At 48.4% G+C, this 17,161-nt stretch overlaps 24 non-coding genes across 24 annotated transcripts; all 24 read left to right on the forward strand.

The window, feature by feature from the left end:
- The first annotated feature begins 207 nt into the window (after positions 1-207).
- LOC143872665 (5S ribosomal RNA) lies at positions 208-326 on the forward strand. Its single transcript, XR_013247404.1, has one exon. It is a non-coding gene; the product is annotated as a 5S ribosomal RNA (ribosomal RNA).
- Positions 327-923: 597 nt separating this feature from the next.
- Positions 924-1,042, forward strand: LOC143872677 (5S ribosomal RNA). The gene has a single exon (XR_013247415.1). It is a non-coding gene; the product is annotated as a 5S ribosomal RNA (ribosomal RNA).
- Positions 1,043-1,639: 597 nt separating this feature from the next.
- LOC143872690 (5S ribosomal RNA) lies at positions 1,640-1,758 on the forward strand. Its single transcript, XR_013247427.1, has one exon. It is a non-coding gene; the product is annotated as a 5S ribosomal RNA (ribosomal RNA).
- Positions 1,759-2,355: 597 nt separating this feature from the next.
- On the forward strand, positions 2,356-2,474 carry LOC143872702 (5S ribosomal RNA). The gene has a single exon (XR_013247438.1). It is a non-coding gene; the product is annotated as a 5S ribosomal RNA (ribosomal RNA).
- Positions 2,475-3,071: 597 nt separating this feature from the next.
- LOC143872713 (5S ribosomal RNA) lies at positions 3,072-3,190 on the forward strand. Its single transcript, XR_013247449.1, has one exon. It is a non-coding gene; the product is annotated as a 5S ribosomal RNA (ribosomal RNA).
- Positions 3,191-3,787: 597 nt separating this feature from the next.
- Positions 3,788-3,906, forward strand: LOC143872725 (5S ribosomal RNA). Its single transcript, XR_013247460.1, has one exon. It is a non-coding gene; the product is annotated as a 5S ribosomal RNA (ribosomal RNA).
- Positions 3,907-4,503: 597 nt separating this feature from the next.
- On the forward strand, positions 4,504-4,622 carry LOC143872737 (5S ribosomal RNA). The gene has a single exon (XR_013247471.1). It is a non-coding gene; the product is annotated as a 5S ribosomal RNA (ribosomal RNA).
- Positions 4,623-5,219: 597 nt separating this feature from the next.
- LOC143872748 (5S ribosomal RNA) lies at positions 5,220-5,338 on the forward strand. Its single transcript, XR_013247482.1, has one exon. It is a non-coding gene; the product is annotated as a 5S ribosomal RNA (ribosomal RNA).
- A 597-nt stretch (positions 5,339-5,935) lies between these two features.
- Positions 5,936-6,054, forward strand: LOC143872760 (5S ribosomal RNA). Its single transcript, XR_013247493.1, has one exon. It is a non-coding gene; the product is annotated as a 5S ribosomal RNA (ribosomal RNA).
- A 596-nt stretch (positions 6,055-6,650) lies between these two features.
- On the forward strand, positions 6,651-6,769 carry LOC143872771 (5S ribosomal RNA). The gene has a single exon (XR_013247504.1). It is a non-coding gene; the product is annotated as a 5S ribosomal RNA (ribosomal RNA).
- Positions 6,770-7,366: 597 nt separating this feature from the next.
- On the forward strand, positions 7,367-7,485 carry LOC143872782 (5S ribosomal RNA). Its single transcript, XR_013247515.1, has one exon. It is a non-coding gene; the product is annotated as a 5S ribosomal RNA (ribosomal RNA).
- A 597-nt stretch (positions 7,486-8,082) lies between these two features.
- LOC143872793 (5S ribosomal RNA) lies at positions 8,083-8,201 on the forward strand. The gene has a single exon (XR_013247526.1). It is a non-coding gene; the product is annotated as a 5S ribosomal RNA (ribosomal RNA).
- A 597-nt stretch (positions 8,202-8,798) lies between these two features.
- On the forward strand, positions 8,799-8,917 carry LOC143873288 (5S ribosomal RNA). Its single transcript, XR_013248005.1, has one exon. It is a non-coding gene; the product is annotated as a 5S ribosomal RNA (ribosomal RNA).
- A 597-nt stretch (positions 8,918-9,514) lies between these two features.
- LOC143872807 (5S ribosomal RNA) lies at positions 9,515-9,633 on the forward strand. Its single transcript, XR_013247538.1, has one exon. It is a non-coding gene; the product is annotated as a 5S ribosomal RNA (ribosomal RNA).
- Positions 9,634-10,230: 597 nt separating this feature from the next.
- On the forward strand, positions 10,231-10,349 carry LOC143872818 (5S ribosomal RNA). Its single transcript, XR_013247549.1, has one exon. It is a non-coding gene; the product is annotated as a 5S ribosomal RNA (ribosomal RNA).
- A 596-nt stretch (positions 10,350-10,945) lies between these two features.
- LOC143872830 (5S ribosomal RNA) lies at positions 10,946-11,064 on the forward strand. Its single transcript, XR_013247560.1, has one exon. It is a non-coding gene; the product is annotated as a 5S ribosomal RNA (ribosomal RNA).
- Positions 11,065-11,661: 597 nt separating this feature from the next.
- LOC143872841 (5S ribosomal RNA) lies at positions 11,662-11,780 on the forward strand. Its single transcript, XR_013247571.1, has one exon. It is a non-coding gene; the product is annotated as a 5S ribosomal RNA (ribosomal RNA).
- Positions 11,781-12,377: 597 nt separating this feature from the next.
- LOC143872853 (5S ribosomal RNA) lies at positions 12,378-12,496 on the forward strand. The gene has a single exon (XR_013247582.1). It is a non-coding gene; the product is annotated as a 5S ribosomal RNA (ribosomal RNA).
- A 597-nt stretch (positions 12,497-13,093) lies between these two features.
- Positions 13,094-13,212, forward strand: LOC143872865 (5S ribosomal RNA). Its single transcript, XR_013247593.1, has one exon. It is a non-coding gene; the product is annotated as a 5S ribosomal RNA (ribosomal RNA).
- Positions 13,213-13,809: 597 nt separating this feature from the next.
- LOC143872876 (5S ribosomal RNA) lies at positions 13,810-13,928 on the forward strand. Its single transcript, XR_013247604.1, has one exon. It is a non-coding gene; the product is annotated as a 5S ribosomal RNA (ribosomal RNA).
- A 597-nt stretch (positions 13,929-14,525) lies between these two features.
- LOC143872888 (5S ribosomal RNA) lies at positions 14,526-14,644 on the forward strand. The gene has a single exon (XR_013247615.1). It is a non-coding gene; the product is annotated as a 5S ribosomal RNA (ribosomal RNA).
- Positions 14,645-15,241: 597 nt separating this feature from the next.
- Positions 15,242-15,360, forward strand: LOC143872900 (5S ribosomal RNA). The gene has a single exon (XR_013247626.1). It is a non-coding gene; the product is annotated as a 5S ribosomal RNA (ribosomal RNA).
- Positions 15,361-15,957: 597 nt separating this feature from the next.
- LOC143872911 (5S ribosomal RNA) lies at positions 15,958-16,076 on the forward strand. Its single transcript, XR_013247637.1, has one exon. It is a non-coding gene; the product is annotated as a 5S ribosomal RNA (ribosomal RNA).
- A 597-nt stretch (positions 16,077-16,673) lies between these two features.
- LOC143872924 (5S ribosomal RNA) lies at positions 16,674-16,792 on the forward strand. Its single transcript, XR_013247649.1, has one exon. It is a non-coding gene; the product is annotated as a 5S ribosomal RNA (ribosomal RNA).
- Positions 16,793-17,161: the final 369 nt, after the last annotated feature.

Here is a 17,161-nt window from a genome sequence, read left to right on the forward strand (position 1 = left end):
GATCGTGGCGATTCTTATATTGATTCGGGGGTACTCGGGAAGATTCATCGCGCGATGACAGCCCTGGCGGTCATCCGGCTTTCCGACATGCTCGGATCGTCCATCCGGTGTCATCTAGCAGGATTTTTTCGCACTTTCATTTAAACGGACTTCGTACGACAATGCGAGTGGAAACTCTTTATTACTTTGACAATGGAGAGGCATGCTGGGTGCGATCATACCAGCACAAATGCACTGGATCCCATCAGAACTCCGAAGTTAAGCGTGCTTGGGCGAGAGTAGTACTAGGATGGGTGACCTCCTGGGAAGTCCTCGTGTTGCACCCCTGTCACTTTTTTCGGCTATCTACCACTTTTTTCGAACAATCTTTCGGTTCTGGAACATCGATGCGAACTGAAACGCACGTTTAGTGCGTCGCCTCTTACGTTTCGGTTCGGATCTTTTTATTTTCTTCCGGATGGTGAATTCAAAGACGTCCGGTCTTTATTATGGCGGGGTGATAGTGTCGTTCGATTCGATAAACGGAATTCGTTCTGACATTTCATTTACGGTTAAATTATAGCGGGGGTTTGTTCAGATTCAGTGACGTACAAGCTATAGCGGATGAGTGTACTAGTGGATGCGAGTCATGAATCCGGTCGGAAGGTGTTTACTGGCCGTGAGCTACCCTTGGTGCACAAATATCGTTCCGACGATAACTTTTGATCCGCCCGTCAGATCGTGGCGATTCTTATATTGATTCGGGGGTACTCGGGAAGATTCATCGCGCGATGACAGCCCTGGCGGTCATCCGGCTTTCCGACATGCTCGGATCGTCCATCCGGTGTCATCTAGCAGGATTTTTTCGCACTTTCATTTAAACGGACTTCGTACGAAAATGCGAGTGGAAACTCTTTATTACTTTGACAATGGAGAGGCATGCTGGGTGCGATCATACCAGCACAAATGCACTGGATCCCATCAGAACTCCGAAGTTAAGCGTGCTTGGGCGAGAGTAGTACTAGGATGGGTGACCTCCTGGGAAGTCCTCGTGTTGCACCCCTGTCACTTTTTTCGGCTATCTACCACTTTTTTCGAACAATCTTTCGGTTCTGGAACATCGATGCGAACTGAAACGCACGTTTAGTGCGTCGCCTCATACGTTTCGGTTCGGATCTTTTTATTTTCTTCCGGATGGTGAATTCAAAGACGTCCGGTCTTTATTATGGCGGGGTGATAGTGTCGTTTGATTCGATAAACGGAATTCGTTCTGACATTTCATTTGCGGTCAAATTATAGCGGGGGTTTGTTTAGATTCAGTGACGTACAGGCTATAGCGGATGAGTGTACTAGTGGATGCGAGTCATGAATCCGGTCGGAAGGTGTTTACTGGCCGTGAGCTACCCGTGGTGCACAAATATCGTTCCGACGATAACTTTTGATCCGCCCGTCAGATCGTGGCGATTCTTATATTGATTCGGGGGTACTCGGGAAGATTCATCGCGCGATAACAGCCCTGGCGGTCATCCAGCTTCCCGACATGCTCGGATCGTCCATCCGATATCATCTAGCAGGATTTTTTCGCACTTTCATTTAAACGGACTTCGTACGACAATGCGAGTGGAAACTCTTTATTACTTTGACAATGGAGAGGCATGCTGGGTGCGATCATACCAGCACAAATGCACTGGATCCCATCAGAACTCCGAAGTTAAGCGTGCTTGGGCGAGAGTAGTACTAGGATGGGTGACCTCCTGGGAAGTCCTCGTGTTGCACCCCTGTCACTTTTTTCGGCTATCTACCACTTTTTTCGAACAATCTTTCGGTTCTGGAACATCGATGCGAACTGAAACGCACGTTTAGTGCGTCGCCTCCTACGTTTCGGTTCGGATCTTTTTATTTTCTTCCGGATGGTGAATTCAAAGACGTCCGGTCTTTATTATGGCGGGGTGATAGTGTCGTTTGATTCGATAAACGGAATTCGTTCTGACATTTCATTTGCGGTCAAATTATAGCGGGGGTTTGTTTAGATTCAGTGACGTACAGGCTATAGCGGATGAGTGTACTAGTGGATGCGAGTCATGAATCCGGTCGGAAGGTGTTTACTGGCCGTGAGCTACCCTTGGTGCACAAATATCGTTCCGACGATAACTTTTGATCCGCCCGTCAGATCGTCGCGATTCTTATATTGATTCGGGGGTACTCGGGAAGATCCATCGCGCGATGACAGCCCTGGCGGTCATCCGGCTTCCCGACATGCTCGGATCGTCCATCCGGTGTCATCTAGCAGGATTTTTTCGCACTTTCATTTAAACGGACTTCGTACGAAAATGCGAGTGGAAACTCTTTATTACTTTGACAATGGAGAGGCATGCTGGGTGCGATCATACCAGCACAAATGCACTGGATCCCATCAGAACTCCGAAGTTAAGCGTGCTTGGGCGAGAGTAGTACTAGGATGGGTGACCTCCTGGGAAGTCCTCGTGTTGCACCCCTGTCACTTTTTTCGGCTATCTACCACTTTTTTCGAACAATCTTTCGGTTCTGGAACATCGATGCGAACTGAAACGCACGTTTAGTGCGTCGCCTCATACGTTTCGGTTCGGATCTTTTTATTTTCTTCCGGATGGTGAATTCAAAGACGTCCGGTCTTTATTATGGCGGGGTGATAGTGTCGTTTGATTCGATAAACGGAATTCGTTCTGACATTTCATTTGCGGTCAAATTATAGCGGGGGTTTGTTTAGATTCAGTGACGTACAGGCTATAGCGGATGAGTGTACTAGTGGATGCGAGTCATGAATCCGGTCGGAAGGTGTTTACTGGCCGTGAGCTACCCGTGGTGCACAAATATCGTTCCGACGATAACTTTTGATCCGCCCGTCAGATCGTGGCGATTCTTATATTGATTCGGGGGTACTCGGGAAGATTCATCGCGCGATAACAGCCCTGGCGGTCATCCAGCTTCCCGACATGCTCGGATCGTCCATCCGATATCATCTAGCAGGATTTTTTCGCACTTTCATTTAAACGGACTTCGTACGACAATGCGAGTGGAAACTCTTTATTACTTTGACAATGGAGAGGCATGCTGGGTGCGATCATACCAGCACAAATGCACTGGATCCCATCAGAACTCCGAAGTTAAGCGTGCTTGGGCGAGAGTAGTACTAGGATGGGTGACCTCCTGGGAAGTCCTCGTGTTGCACCCCTGTCACTTTTTTCGGCTATCTACCACTTTTTTCGAACAATCTTTCGGTTCTGGAACATCGATGCGAACTGAAACGCACGTTTAGTGCGTCGCCTCCTACGTTTCGGTTCGGATCTTTTTATTTTCTTCCGGATGGTGAATTCAAAGACGTCCGGTCTTTATTATGGCGGGGTGATAGTGTCGTTTGATTCGATAAACGGAATTCGTTCTGACATTTCATTTGCGGTCAAATTATAGCGGGGGTTTGTTTAGATTCAGTGACGTACAGGCTATAGCGGATGAGTGTACTAGTGGATGCGAGTCATGAATCCGGTCGGAAGGTGTTTACTGGCCGTGAGCTACCCTTGGTGCACAAATATCGTTCCGACGATAACTTTTGATCCGCCCGTCAGATCGTCGCGATTCTTATATTGATTCGGGGGTACTCGGGAAGATCCATCGCGCGATGACAGCCCTGGCGGTCATCCGGCTTCCCGACATGCTCGGATCGTCCATCCGGTGTCATCTAGCAGGATTTTTTCGCACTTTCATTTAAACGGACTTCGTACGACAATGCGAGTGGAAACTCTTAATTACTTTGACAATGGAGAGGCATGCTGGGTGCGATCATACCAGCACAAATGCACTGGATCCCATCAGAACTCCGAAGTTAAGCGTGCTTGGGCGAGAGTAGTACTAGGATGGGTGACCTCCTGGGAAGTCCTCGTGTTGCACCCCTGTCACTTTTTTCGGCTATCTACCACTTTTTTCGAACAATCTTTCGGTTCTGGAACATCGATGCGAACTGAAACGCACGTTTAGTGCGTCGCCTCCTATGTTTCGGTTCGGATCTTTTTATTTTCTTCCGGATGGTGAATTCAAAGACGTCCGGTCTTTATTATGGCGGGGTGATAGTGTCGTTTGATTCGATAAACGGAATTCGTTCTGACATTTCATTTGCGGTCAAATTATAGCGGGGGTTTGTTTAGATTCAGTGACGTACAGGCTATAGCGGATGAGTGTACTAGTGGATGCGAGTCATGAATCCGGTCGGAAGGTGTTTACTAGCCGTGAGCTACCCTTGGTGCACAAATATCGTTCCGACGATAACTTTTGATCCGCCCGTCAGATCGTGGCGATTCTTATATTGATTCGGGGGTACTCGGGAAGATTCATCGCGCGATAACAGCCCTGGCGGTCATCCGGCTTCCCGACATGCTCGGATCGTCCATCCGGTGTCATCTAGCAGGATTTTTTCGCACTTTCATTTAAACGGACTTCGTACGACAATGCGAGTGGAAACTCTTTATTACTTTGACAATGGAGAGGCATGCTGGGTGCGATCATACCAGCACAAATGCACTGGATCCCATCAGAACTCCGAAGTTAAGCGTGCTTGGGCGAGAGTAGTACTAGGATGGGTGACCTCCTGGGAAGTCCTCGTGTTGCACCCCTGTCACTTTTTTCGGCTATCTACCACTTTTTTCGAACAATCTTTCGGTTCTGGAACATCGATGCGAACTGAAACGCACGTTTAGTGCGTCGCCTCCTACGTTTCGGTTCGGATCTTTTTATTTTCTTCCGGATGGTGAATTCAAACACGTCCGGTCTTTATTATGGCGGGGTGATAGTGTCGTTTGATTCGATAAACGGAATTCGTTCTGACATTTCATTTGCGGTCAAATTATAGCGGGGGTTTGTTTAGATTCAGTGACGTACAGGCTATAGCGGATGAGTGTACTAGTGGATGCGAGTCATGAATCCGGTCGGAAGGTGTTTACTGGCCGTGAGCTACCCTTGGTGCACAAATATCGTTCCGACGATAACTTTTGATCCGCCCGTCAGATCGTGGCGATTCTTATATTGATTCGGGGGTACTCGGGAAGATTCTTCGCGCGATAACAGCCCTGGCGGTCATCCGGCTTCCCGACATGCTCGGATCGTCCATCCGGTGTCATCTAGCAGGATTTTTTCGCACTTTCATTTAAACGGACTTCGTACGACAATGCGAGTGGAAACTCTTTATTACTTTGACAATGGAGAGGCATGCTGGGTGCGATCATACCAGCACAAATGCACTGGATCCCATCAGAACTCCGAAGTTAAGCGTGCTTGGGCGAGAGTAGTACTAGGATGGGTGACCTCCTGGGAAGTCCTCGTGTTGCACCCCTGTCACTTTTTTCGGCTATCTACCACTTTTTTCGAACAATCTTTCGGTTCTGGAACATCGATGCGAACTGAAACGCACGTTTAGTGCGTCGCCTCCTACGTTTCGGTTCGGATCTTTTTATTTTCTTCCGGATGGTGAATTCAAACACGTCCGGTCTTTATTATGGCGGGGTGATAGTGTCGTTTGATTCGATAAACGGAATTCGTTCTGACATTTCATTTGCGGTCAAATTATAGCGGGGGTTTGTTTAGATTCAGTGACGTACAGGCTATAGCGGATGAGTGTACTAGTGGATGCGAGTCATGAATCCGGTCGGAAGGTGTTTACTGGCCGTGAGCTACCCTTGGTGCACAAATATCGTTCCGACGATAACTTTTGATCCGCCCGTCAGATCGTGGCGATTCTTATATTGATTCGGGGGTACTCGGGAAGATTCATCGCGCGATGACAGCCCTGGCGGTCATCCGGCTTCCCGACATGCTCGGATCGTCCATCCGGTGTCATCTAGCAGGATTTTTTCGCACTTTCATTTAAACGGACTTCGTACGACAATGCGAGTGGAAACTCTTTATTACTTTGACAATGGAGAGGCATGCTGGGTGCGATCATACCAGCACAAATGCACTGGATCCCATCAGAACTCCGAAGTTAAGCGTGCTTGGGCGAGAGTAGTACTAGGATGGGTGACCTCCTGGGAAGTCCTCGTGTTGCACCCCTGTCACTTTTTTCGGCTATCTACCACTTTTTCGAACAATCTTTCGGTTCTGGAACATCGATGCGAACTGAAACGCACGTTTAGTGCGTCGCCTCCTACGTTTCGGTTCGGATCTTTTTATTTTCTTCCGGATGGTGAATTCAAACACGTCCGGTCTTTATTATGGCGGGGTGATAGTGTCGTTTGATTCGATAAACGGAATTCGTTCTGACATTTCATTTGCGGTCAAATTATAGCGGGGGTTTGTTTAGATTCAGTGACGTACAGGCTATAGCGGATGAGTGTACTAGTGGATGCGAGTCATGAATCCGGTCGGAAGGTGTTTACTGGCCGTGAGCTACCCTTGGTGCACAAATATCGTTCCGACGATAACTTTTGATCCGCCCGTCAGATCGTGGCGATTCTTATATTGATTCGGGGGTACTCGGGAAGATTCATCGCGCGATGACAGCCCTGGCGGTCATCCGGCTTCCCGACATGCTCGGATCGTCCATCCGGTGTCATCTAGCAGGATTTTTTCGCACTTTCATTTAAACGGACTTCGTACGACAATGCGAGTGGAAACTCTTTATTACTTTGACAATGGAGAGGCATGCTGGGTGCGATCATACCAGCACAAATGCACTGGATCCCATCAGAACTCCGAAGTTAAGCGTGCTTGGGCGAGAGTAGTACTAGGATGGGTGACCTCCTGGGAAGTCCTCGTGTTGCACCCCTGTCACTTTTTTCGGCTATCTACCACTTTTTTCGAACAATCTTTCGGTTCTGGAACATCGATGCGAACTGAAACGCACGTTTAGTGCGTCGCCTCCTACGTTTCGGTTCGGATCTTTTTATTTTCTTCCGGATGGTGAATTCAAAGACGTCCGGTCTTTATTATGGCGGGGTGATAGTGTCGTTTGATTCGATAAACGGAATTCGTTCTGACATTTCATTTGCGGTCAAATTATAGCGGGTGTTTGTTTAGATTCAGTGACGTACAGGCTATAGCGGATGAGTGTACTAGTGGATGCGAGTCATGAATCCGGTCGGAAGGTGTTTACTGGCCGTGAGCTACCCTTGGTGCACAAATATCGTTCCGACGATAACTTTTGATCCGCCCGTCAGATCGTCGCGATTCTTATATTGATTCGGGGGTACTCGGGAAGATCCATCGCGCGATGACAGCCCTGGCGGTCATCCGGCTTCCCGACATGCTCGGATCGTCCATCCGGTGTCATCTAGCAGGATTTTTTCGCACTTTCATTTAAACGGACTTCGTACGACAATGCGAGTGGAAACTCTTAATTACTTTGACAATGGAGAGGCATGCTGGGTGCGATCATACCAGCACAAATGCACTGGATCCCATCAGAACTCCGAAGTTAAGCGTGCTTGGGCGAGAGTAGTACTAGGATGGGTGACCTCCTGGGAAGTCCTCGTGTTGCACCCCTGTCACTTTTTTCGGCTATCTACCACTTTTTTCGAACAATCTTTCGGTTCTGGAACATCGATGCGAACTGAAACGCACGTTTAGTGCGTCGCCTCCTATGTTTCGGTTCGGATCTTTTTATTTTCTTCCGGATGGTGAATTCAAAGACGTCCGGTCTTTATTATGGCGGGGTGATAGTGTCGTTTGATTCGATAAACGGAATTCGTTCTGACATTTCATTTGCGGTCAAATTATAGCGGGGGTTTGTTTAGATTCAGTGACGTACAGGCTATAGCGGATGAGTGTACTAGTGGATGCGAGTCATGAATCCGGTCGGAAGGTGTTTACTAGCCGTGAGCTACCCTTGGTGCACAAATATCGTTCCGACGATAACTTTTGATCCGCCCGTCAGATCGTGGCGATTCTTATATTGATTCGGGGGTACTCGGGAAGATTCATCGCGCGATAACAGCCCTGGCGGTCATCCGGCTTCCCGACATGCTCGGATCGTCCATCCGGTGTCATCTAGCAGGATTTTTTCGCACTTTCATTTAAACGGACTTCGTACGACAATGCGAGTGGAAACTCTTTATTACTTTGACAATGGAGAGGCATGCTGGGTGCGATCATACCAGCACAAATGCACTGGATCCCATCAGAACTCCGAAGTTAAGCGTGCTTGGGCGAGAGTAGTACTAGGATGGGTGACCTCCTGGGAAGTCCTCGTGTTGCACCCCTGTCACTTTTTTCGGCTATCTACCACTTTTTTCGAACAATCTTTCGGTTCTGGAACATCGATGCGAACTGAAACGCACGTTTAGTGCGTCGCCTCCTACGTTTCGGTTCGGATCTTTTTATTTTCTTCCGGATGGTGAATTCAAACACGTCCGGTCTTTATTATGGCGGGGTGATAGTGTCGTTTGATTCGATAAACGGAATTCGTTCTGACATTTCATTTGCGGTCAAATTATAGCGGGGGTTTGTTTAGATTCAGTGACGTACAGGCTATAGCGGATGAGTGTACTAGTGGATGCGAGTCATGAATCCGGTCGGAAGGTGTTTACTGGCCGTGAGCTACCCTTGGTGCACAAATATCGTTCCGACGATAACTTTTGATCCGCCCGTCAGATCGTGGCGATTCTTATATTGATTCGGGGGTACTCGGGAAGATTCATCGCGCGATGACAGCCCTGGCGGTCATCCGGCTTCCCGACATGCTCGGATCGTCCATCCGGTGTCATCTAGCAGGATTTTTTCGCACTTTCATTTAAACGGACTTCGTACGACAATGCGAGTGGAAACTCTTTATTACTTTGACAATGGAGAGGCATGCTGGGTGCGATCATACCAGCACAAATGCACTGGATCCCATCAGAACTCCGAAGTCAAGCGTGCTTGGGCGAGAGTAGTACTAGGATGGGTGACCTCCTGGGAAGTCCTCGTGTTGCACCCCTGTCACTTTTTTCGGCTATCTACCACTTTTTTCGAACAATCTTTCGGTTCTGGAACATCGATGCGAACTGAAACGCACGTTTAGTGCGTCGCCTCCTACGTTTCGGTTCGGATCTTTTTATTTTCTTCCGGATGGTGAATTCAAACACGTCCGGTCTTTATTATGGCGGGGTGATAGTGTCGTTTGATTCGATAAACGGAATTCGTTCTGACATTTCATTTGCGGTCAAATTATAGCGGGGGTTTGTTTAGATTCAGTGACGTACAGGCTATAGCGGATGAGTGTACTAGTGGATGCGAGTCATGAATCCGGTCGGAAGGTGTTTACTGGCCGTGAGCTACCCTTGGTGCACAAATATCGTTCCGACGATAACTTTTGATCCGCCCGTCAGATCGTGGCGATTCTTATATTGATTCGGGGGTACTCGGGAAGATTCATCGCGCGATAACAGCCCTGGCGGTCATCCGGCTTCCCGACATGCTCGGATCGTCCATCCGGTGTCATCTAGCAGGATTTTTTCGCACTTTCATTTAAACGGACTTCGTACGACAATGCGAGTGGAAACTCTTTATTACTTTGACAATGGAGAGGCATGCTGGGTGCGATCATACCAGCACAAATGCACTGGATCCCATCAGAACTCCGAAGTTAAGCGTGCTTGGGCGAGAGTAGTACTAGGATGGGTGACCTCCTGGGAAGTCCTCGTGTTGCACCCCTGTCACTTTTTTCGGCTATCTACCACTTTTTTCGAACAATCTTTCGGTTCTGGAACATCGATGCGAACTGAAACGCACGTTTAGTGCGTCGCCTCCTACGTTTCGGTTCGGATCTTTTTATTTTCTTCCGGATGGTGAATTCAAACACGTCCGGTCTTTATTATGGCGGGGTGATAGTGTCGTTTGATTCGATAAACGGAATTCGTTCTGACATTTCATTTGCGGTCAAATTATAGCGGGGGTTTGTTTAGATTCAGTGACGTACAGGCTATAGCGGATGAGTGTACTAGTGGATGCGAGTCATGAATCCGGTCGGAAGGTGTTTACTGGCCGTGAGCTACCCTTGGTGCACAAATATCGTTCCGACGATAACTTTTGATCCGCCCGTCAGATCGTGGCGATTCTTATATTGATTCGGGGGTACTCGGGAAGATTCATCGCGCGATGACAGCCCTGGCGGTCATCCGGCTTCCCGACATGCTCGGATCGTCCATCCGGTGTCATCTAGCAGGATTTTTTCGCACTTTCATTTAAACGGACTTCGTACGACAATGCGAGTGGAAACTCTTTATTACTTTGACAATGGAGAGGCATGCTGGGTGCGATCATACCAGCACAAATGCACTGGATCCCATCAGAACTCCGAAGTTAAGCGTGCTTGGGCGAGAGTAGTACTAGGATGGGTGACCTCCTGGGAAGTCCTCGTGTTGCACCCCTGTCACTTTTTTCGGCTATCTACCACTTTTTCGAACAATCTTTCGGTTCTGGAACATCGATGCGAACTGAAACGCACGTTTAGTGCGTCGCCTCCTACGTTTCGGTTCGGATCTTTTTATTTTCTTCCGGATGGTGAATTCAAACACGTCCGGTCTTTATTATGGCGGGGTGATAGTGTCGTTTGATTCGATAAACGGAATTCGTTCTGACATTTCATTTGCGGTCAAATTATAGCGGGGGTTTGTTTAGATTCAGTGACGTACAGGCTATAGCGGATGAGTGTACTAGTGGATGCGAGTCATGAATCCGGTCGGAAGGTGTTTACTGGCCGTGAGCTACCCTTGGTGCACAAATATCGTTCCGACGATAACTTTTGATCCGCCCGTCAGATCGTGGCGATTCTTATATTGATTCGGGGGTACTCGGGAAGATTCATCGCGCGATGACAGCCCTGGCGGTCATCCGGCTTCCCGACATGCTCGGATCGTCCATCCGGTGTCATCTAGCAGGATTTTTTCGCACTTTCATTTAAACGGACTTCGTACGACAATGCGAGTGGAAACTCTTTATTACTTTGACAATGGAGAGGCATGCTGGGTGCGATCATACCAGCACAAATGCACTGGATCCCATCAGAACTCCGAAGTTAAGCGTGCTTGGGCGAGAGTAGTACTAGGATGGGTGACCTCCTGGGAAGTCCTCGTGTTGCACCCCTGTCACTTTTTTCGGCTATCTACCACTTTTTTCGAACAATCTTTCGGTTCTGGAACATCGATGCGAACTGAAACGCACGTTTAGTGCGTCGCCTCCTACGTTTCGGTTCGGATCTTTTTATTTTCTTCCGGATGGTGAATTCAAAGACGTCCGGTCTTTATTATGGCGGGGTGATAGTGTCGTTTGATTCGATAAACGGAATTCGTTCTGACATTTCATTTGCGGTCAAATTATAGCGGGTGTTTGTTTAGATTCAGTGACGTACAGGCTATAGCGGATGAGTGTACTAGTGGATGCGAGTCATGAATCCGGTCGGAAGGTGTTTACTGGCCGTGAGCTACCCTTGGTGCACAAATATCGTTCCGACGATAACTTTTGATCCGCCCGTCAGATCGTCGCGATTCTTATATTGATTCGGGGGTACTCGGGAAGATCCATCGCGCGATGACAGCCCTGGCGGTCATCCGGCTTCCCGACATGCTCGGATCGTCCATCCGGTGTCATCTAGCAGGATTTTTTCGCACTTTCATTTAAACGGACTTCGTACGACAATGCGAGTGGAAACTCTTAATTACTTTGACAATGGAGAGGCATGCTGGGTGCGATCATACCAGCACAAATGCACTGGATCCCATCAGAACTCCGAAGTTAAGCGTGCTTGGGCGAGAGTAGTACTAGGATGGGTGACCTCCTGGGAAGTCCTCGTGTTGCACCCCTGTCACTTTTTTCGGCTATCTACCACTTTTTTCGAACAATCTTTCGGTTCTGGAACATCGATGCGAACTGAAACGCACGTTTAGTGCGTCGCCTCCTACGTTTCGGTTCGGATCTTTTTATTTTCTTCCGGATGGTGAATTCAAACACGTCCGGTCTTTATTATGGCGGGGTGATAGTGTCGTTTGATTCGATAAACGGAATTCGTTCTGACATTTCATTTGCGGTCAAATTATAGCGGGGGTTTGTTTAGATTCAGTGACGTACAGGCTATAGCGGATGAGTGTACTAGTGGATGCGAGTCATGAATCCGGTCGGAAGGTGTTTACTGGCCGTGAGCTACCCTTGGTGCACAAATATCGTTCCGACGATAACTTTTGATCCGCCCGTCAGATCGTGGCGATTCTTATATTGATTCGGGGGTACTCGGGAAGATTCATCGCGCGATGACAGCCCTGGCGGTCATCCGGCTTCCCGACATGCTCGGATCGTCCATCCGGTGTCATCTAGCAGGATTTTTTCGCACTTTCATTTAAACGGACTTCGTACGACAATGCGAGTGGAAACTCTTTATTACTTTGACAATGGAGAGGCATGCTGGGTGCGATCATACCAGCACAAATGCACTGGATCCCATCAGAACTCCGAAGTTAAGCGTGCTTGGGCGAGAGTAGTACTAGGATGGGTGACCTCCTGGGAAGTCCTCGTGTTGCACCCCTGTCACTTTTTTCGGCTATCTACCACTTTTTTCGAACAATCTTTCGGTTCTGGAACATCGATGCGAACTGAAACGCACGTTTAGTGCGTCGCCTCCTACGTTTCGGTTCGGATCTTTTTATTTTCTTCCGGATGGTGAATTCAAAGACGTCCGGTCTTTATTATGGCGGGGTGATAGTGTCGTTTGATTCGATAAACGGAATTCGTTCTGACATTTCATTTGCGGTCAAATTATAGCGGGGGTTTGTTTAGATTCAGTGACGTACAGGCTATAGCGGATGAGTGTACTAGTGGATGCGAGTCATGAATCCGGTCGGAAGGTGTTTACTGGCCGTGAGCTACCCTTGGTGCACAAATATCGTTCCGACGATAACTTTTGATCCGCCCGTCAGATCGTGGCGATTCTTATATTGATTCGGGGGTACTCGGGAAGATTCATCGCGCGATAACAGCCCTGGCGGTCATCCGGCTTTCCGACATGCTCGGATCGTCCATCCGGTGTCATCTAGCAGGATTTTTTCGCACTTTCATTTAAACGGACTTCGTACGACAATGCGAGTGGAAACTCTTTATTACTTTGACAATGGAGAGGCATGCTGGGTGCGATCATACCAGCACAAATGCACTGGATCCCATCAGAACTCCGAAGTTAAGCGTGCTTGGGCGAGAGTAGTACTAGGATGGGTGACCTCCTGGGAAGTCCTCGTGTTGCACCCCTGTCACTTTTTTCGGCTATCTACCACTTTTTTCGAACAATCTTTCGGTTCTGGAACATCGATGCGAACTGAAACGCACGTTTAGTGCGTCGCCTCCTACGTTTCGGTTCGGATCTTTTTATTTTCTTCCGGATGGTGAATTCAAACACGTCCGGTCTTTATTATGGCGGGGTGATAGTGTCGTTTGATTCGATAAACGGAATTCGTTCTGACATTTCATTTGCGGTCAAATTATAGCGGGGGTTTGTTTAGATTCAGTGACGTACAGGCTATAGCGGATGAGTGTACTAGTGGATGCGAGTCATGAATCCGGTCGGAAGGTGTTTACTGGCCGTGAGCTACCCTTGGTGCACAAATATCGTTCCGACGATAACTTTTGATCCGCCCGTCAGATCGTGGCGATTCTTATATTGATTCGGGGGTACTCGGGAAGATTCATCGCGCGATGACAGCCCTGGCGGTCATCCGGCTTCCCGACATGCTCGGATCGTCCATCCGGTGTCATCTAGCAGGATTTTTTCGCACTTTCATTTAAACGGACTTCGTACGACAATGCGAGTGGAAACTCTTTATTACTTTGACAATGGAGAGGCATGCTGGGTGCGATCATACCAGCACAAATGCACTGGATCCCATCAGAACTCCGAAGTTAAGCGTGCTTGGGCGAGAGTAGTACTAGGATGGGTGACCTCCTGGGAAGTCCTCGTGTTGCACCCCTGTCACTTTTTTCGGCTATCTACCACTTTTTTCGAACAATCTTTCGGTTCTGGAACATCGATGCGAACTGAAACGCACGTTTAGTGCGTCGCCTCCTACGTTTCGGTTCGGATCTTTTTATTTTCTTCCGGATGGTGAATTCAAACACGTCCGGTCTTTGTTATGGCGGGGTGATAGTGTCGTTTGATTCGATAAACGGAATTCGTTCTGACATTTCATTTGCGGTCAAATTATAGCGGGGGTTTGTTTAGATTCAGTGACGTACAGGCTATAGCGGATGAGTGTACTAGTGGATGCGAGTCATGAATCCGGTCGGAAGGTGTTTACTGGCCGTGAGCTACCCTTGGTGCACAAATATCGTTCCGACGATAACTTTTGATCCGCCCGTCAGATCGTGGCGATTCTTATATTGATTCGGGGGTACTCGGGAAGATCCATCGCGCGATGACAGCCCTGGCGGTCATCCGGCTTCCCGACATGCTCGGATCGTCCATCCGGTGTCATCTAGCAGGATTTTTTCGCACTTTCATTTAAACGGACTTCGTACGACAATGCGAGTGGAAACTCTTAATTACTTTGACAATGGAGAGGCATGCTGGGTGCGATCATACCAGCACAAATGCACTGGATCCCATCAGAACTCCGAAGTTAAGCGTGCTTGGGCGAGAGTAGTACTAGGATGGGTGACCTCCTGGGAAGTCCTCGTGTTGCACCCCTGTCACTTTTTTCGGCTATCTACCACTTTTTTCGAACAATCTTTCGGTTCTGGAACATCGATGCGAACTGAAACGCACGTTTAGTGCGTCGCCTCCTACGTTTCGGTTCGGATCTTTTTATTTTCTTCCGGATGGTGAATTCAAAGACGTCCGGTCTTTATTATGGCGGGGTGATAGTGTCGTTTGATTCGATAAACGGAATTCGTTCTGACATTTCGTTTGCGGTCAAATTATAGCGGGGGTTTGTTTAGATTCAGTGACGTACAGGCTATAGCGGATGAGTGTACTAGTGGATGCGAGTCATGAATCCGGTCGGAAGGTGTTTACTGGCCGTGAGCTACCCTTGGTGCACAAATATCGTTCCGACGATAACTTTTGATCCGCCCGTCAGATCGTGGCGATTCTTATATTGATTCGGGGGTACTCGGGAAGATTCATCGCGCGATGACAGCCCTGGCGGTCATCCGGCTTCCCGACATGCTCGGATCGTCCATCCGGTGTCATCTAGCAGGATTTTTTCGCACTTTCATTTAAACGGACTTCGTACGACAATGCGAGTGGAAACTCTTTATTACTTTGACAATGGAGAGGCATGCTGGGTGCGATCATACCAGCACAAATGCACTGGATCCCATCAGAACTCCGAAGTTAAGCGTGCTTGGGCGAGAGTAGTACTAGGATGGGTGACCTCCTGGGAAGTCCTCGTGTTGCACCCCTGTCACTTTTTTCGGCTATCTACCACTTTTTTCGAACAATCTTTCGGTTCTGGAACATCGATGCGAACTGAAACGCACGTTTAGTGCGTCGCCTCCTACGTTTCGGTTCGGATCTTTTTATTTTCTTCCGGATGGTGAATTCAAAGACGTCCGGTCTTTATTATGGCGGGGTGATAGTGTCGTTTGATTCGATAAACGGAATTCGTTCTGACATTTCATTTGCGGTCAAATTATAGCGGGGGTTTGTTTAGATTCAGTGACGTACAGGCTATAGCGGATGAGTGTACTAGTGGATGCGAGTCATGAATCCGGTCGGAAGGTGTTTACTGGCCGTGAGCTACCCTTGGTGCACAAATATCGTTCCGACGATAACTTTTGATCCGCCCGTCAGATCGTGGCGATTCTTATATTGATTCGGGGGTACTCGGGAAGATTCATCGCGCGATGACAGCCCTGGCGGTCATCCGGCTTCCCGACATGCTCGGATCGTCCATCCGGTGTCATCTAGCAGGATTTTTTCGCACTTTCATTTAAACGGACTTCGTACGACAATGCGAGTGGAAACTCTTTATTACTTTGACAATGGAGAGGCATGCTGGGTGCGATCATACCAGCACAAATGCACTGGATCCCATCAGAACTCCGAAGTTAAGCGTGCTTGGGCGAGAGTAGTACTAGGATGGGTGACCTCCTGGGAAGTCCTCGTGTTGCACCCCTGTCACTTTTTTCGGCTATCTACCACTTTTTTCGAACAATCTTTCGGTTCTGGAACATCGATGCGAACTGAAACGCACGTTTAGTGCGTCGCCTCCTACGTTTCGGTTCGGATCTTTTTATTTTCTTCCGGATGGTGAATTCAAACACGTCCGGTCTTTATTATGGCGGGGTGATAGTGTCGTTTGATTCGATAAACGGAATTCGTTCTGACATTTCATTTGCGGTCAAATTATAGCGGGGGTTTGTTTAGATTCAGTGACGTACAGGCTATAGCGGATGAGTGTACTAGTGGATGCGAGTCATGAATCCGGTCGGAAGGTGTTTACTGGCCGTGAGCTACCCTTGGTGCACAAATATCGTTCCGACGATAACTTTTGATCCGCCCGTCAGATCGTGGCGATTCTTATATTGATTCGGGGGTACTCGGGAAGATTCATCGCGCGATGACAGCCCTGGCGGTCATCCGGCTTCCCGACATGCTCGGATCGTCCATCCGGTGTCATCTAGCAGGATTTTTTCGCACTTTCATTTAAACGGACTTCGTACGACAATGCGAGTGGAAACTCTTTATTACTTTGACAATGGAGAGGCATGCTGGGTGCGATCATACCAGCACAAATGCACTGGATCCCATCAGAACTCCGAAGTTAAGCGTGCTTGGGCGAGAGTAGTACTAGGATGGGTGACCTCCTGGGAAGTCCTCGTGTTGCACCCCTGTCACTTTTTTCGGCTATCTACCACTTTTTTCGAACAATCTTTCGGTTCTGGAACATCGATGCGAACTGAAACGCACGTTTAGTGCGTCGCCTCCTACGTTTCGGTTCGGATCTTTTTATTTTCTTCCGGATGGTGAATTCAAACACGTCCGGTCTTTATTATGGCGGGGTGATAGTGTCGTTTGATTCGATAAACGGAATTCGTTCTGACATTTCATTTGCGGTCAAATTATAGCGGGGGTTTGTTTAGATTCAGTGACGTACAGGCTATAGCGGATGAGTGTACTAGTGGATGCGAGTCATGAATCCGGTCGGAAGGTGTTTACTGGCCGTGAGCTACCCTTGGTGCACAAATATCGTTCCGACGA

The sequence above is a fragment of the Tasmannia lanceolata genome, unplaced genomic scaffold (assembly GCF_043159265.1).
Source record: "Tasmannia lanceolata isolate RefF3 unplaced genomic scaffold, GAP_Taslan_0.1 ptg000003l, whole genome shotgun sequence".
NCBI classification, from domain to species: Eukaryota; Viridiplantae; Streptophyta; class Magnoliopsida; order Canellales; family Winteraceae; genus Tasmannia; species Tasmannia lanceolata.